We start from the raw sequence: 1795 nt of genomic DNA, 5'->3' as shown, positions 1-1795 counted from the left end.
ACTCATTAGAGCTCATGAAGGGCAGAAGCAGGTTGAATGGAACCTCTATGGTCTCTGTATGAGCCTCAGATTCCTTTAGGTCCTCATTGAGGAACCCTCTAGTGTTCAGAGGACGTCCCATGGGGTCTTCCTCATTGGGATTCACTTCCCCCTCCTCCCTTGTAGGTTCGGCCACACCAAGAAAGGTTATGGCCTTGCACTCTCTTTTTGGATTCTCTTCTGTATTGCTTAGGAGAGTACTAGGAGGAGTTTCAGTGACTCTTTTACTCAGCTGGCCCACTTGTGCCTCCAAATTTCTAATGGAGGACCTTGTTTTATTCATGAAACTTAGAGTGGCCTTGGATAGATTAGAGACTATATTTGCTAAGCTAGATGGATTCTGCTCAGAATTCTCTGTCTGTTGCTGAGATGATGATGGAAAAGGCTTGCTATTGCTAAACCTGTTTCTTCCACCATTATTAAAGCCTTGTTGAGGCTTTTGTTGATCCTTCCATGAGAAATTTGGATGATTTCTCCATGAGGTATTATAGGTATTTCCATAGGGTTCCCCCATGTAATTCACCTCTGCTATTGCAGGGTTCTCAGGATCATAAGCTTCTTCTTCAAAAGATGCCTCTTGAGTACTGTTGGATGCAACTTGCAATCCATTCAGAATTTGAGAAATCATATTGACTTGCTGAGTCAATATTTTATTCTGAGCCAATATGGCATTCAGAGTATCAATTTCAAGAACTCCCTTCCACTGAGGTGTCCCATTACTCACAGGATTCCTTTTAGAAGTGTACATGAACTGGTTATTTGCAACCATGTCAATGAGTTCCTGAGCTTCTGCAGGCATTTTGTTTAGGTGAATGGATCCACCTGCAGAATGGTCCAATGACATCTTAGATAATTCAGACAGACCATCATATAATATATCCAGGAAGGTCCATTCTGAAAGCATGTCAGAAGGACACTTTTTGGTCAGTTGCTTGTATCTCTCCCAAGCTTCATAGAGGGATTCACCTTCTTTCTGTTTGAAGGTTTGAACATCCACTCTATGCTTGCTAAGCTTTTGAGGAGGAAAGAACTTGGCTAAGAAAGCCGTGACCAGCTTAACCCATGAGTTTAGGCTATCTTTAGGTTGAGAGTCCAACCATATTCTAGCTCTGTCTCTTACAGCAAACGGGAAAAGCATAAACCTGTAGACCTCGGGATCAACCCCATTGGTCTTAACTGTATCACAGATCTGCAAGAATTCAGTTAAGAACTGAAAAGGATCTTCTGATGGAAGTCCATGAAACTTGCAATTCTGTTGCACCGTTGAAACTAATTGAGGCTTTAGCTCAAAATTATTTGCTCTAATGGCAGGGATTGAGATGCTTCTTCCATGTAAGTTGGAATTTGGTGCAGTGAAGTCACCAAGCATCTTCCTTGCATTGTTGTTGGGTTCGGGCATGTCTCCTTCTTTTTCAAAAATTTCTGTTAGATTTTCTCCAGAGAGTTGTGCTTTAGCTTCCCTTAGCTTCCTCTTCAGAGTCCTTTCAGGTTTAGGATCAGCTTCAACAAGAATGTTCTTGTCCTTGTTCCTGCTCATATGAAAAAAAAAGAAGAGAACAGAAAATAATAGGGATCCTCTTTGCCACAGTAGAGAGGTTCCTTTATGTGAGTAGAAGGGAAGAAAAAGAATTCGAACATAGAAAGAGGGAGATGGTTCAAATTTTTAAGAAGAGAAGTGTTAGTAGATAAATAAAATAATTAGAAAGAGATGAGGGGGAGAAAATTTTGAAAATTAGTAGAAGAAAAAAAAGATAAA

General features: G+C 40.6%; 1 non-coding gene across 1 annotated transcript; it reads left to right on the top strand.

The window, feature by feature from the left end:
• The first annotated feature begins 937 nt into the window (after positions 1 to 937).
• LOC148564891 (small nucleolar RNA R71) lies at positions 938 to 1045 on the top strand. The gene has a single exon (XR_015884671.1). It is a non-coding gene; the product is annotated as a small nucleolar RNA R71 (small nucleolar RNA).
• The last annotated feature ends 750 nt before the right edge of the window (positions 1046 to 1795 follow it).

Source organism: Arachis ipaensis, chromosome B5, assembly GCF_059453495.1.
Source record: "Arachis ipaensis isolate K30076 ecotype BB chromosome B5, ASM5945349v1, whole genome shotgun sequence".
In the NCBI taxonomy this organism is placed as follows: Eukaryota; Viridiplantae; Streptophyta; class Magnoliopsida; order Fabales; family Fabaceae; genus Arachis; species Arachis ipaensis.
Note: the sequence above shows the minus strand (reverse complement) of the source record. Positions and strands in the feature narration are given on the sequence as shown.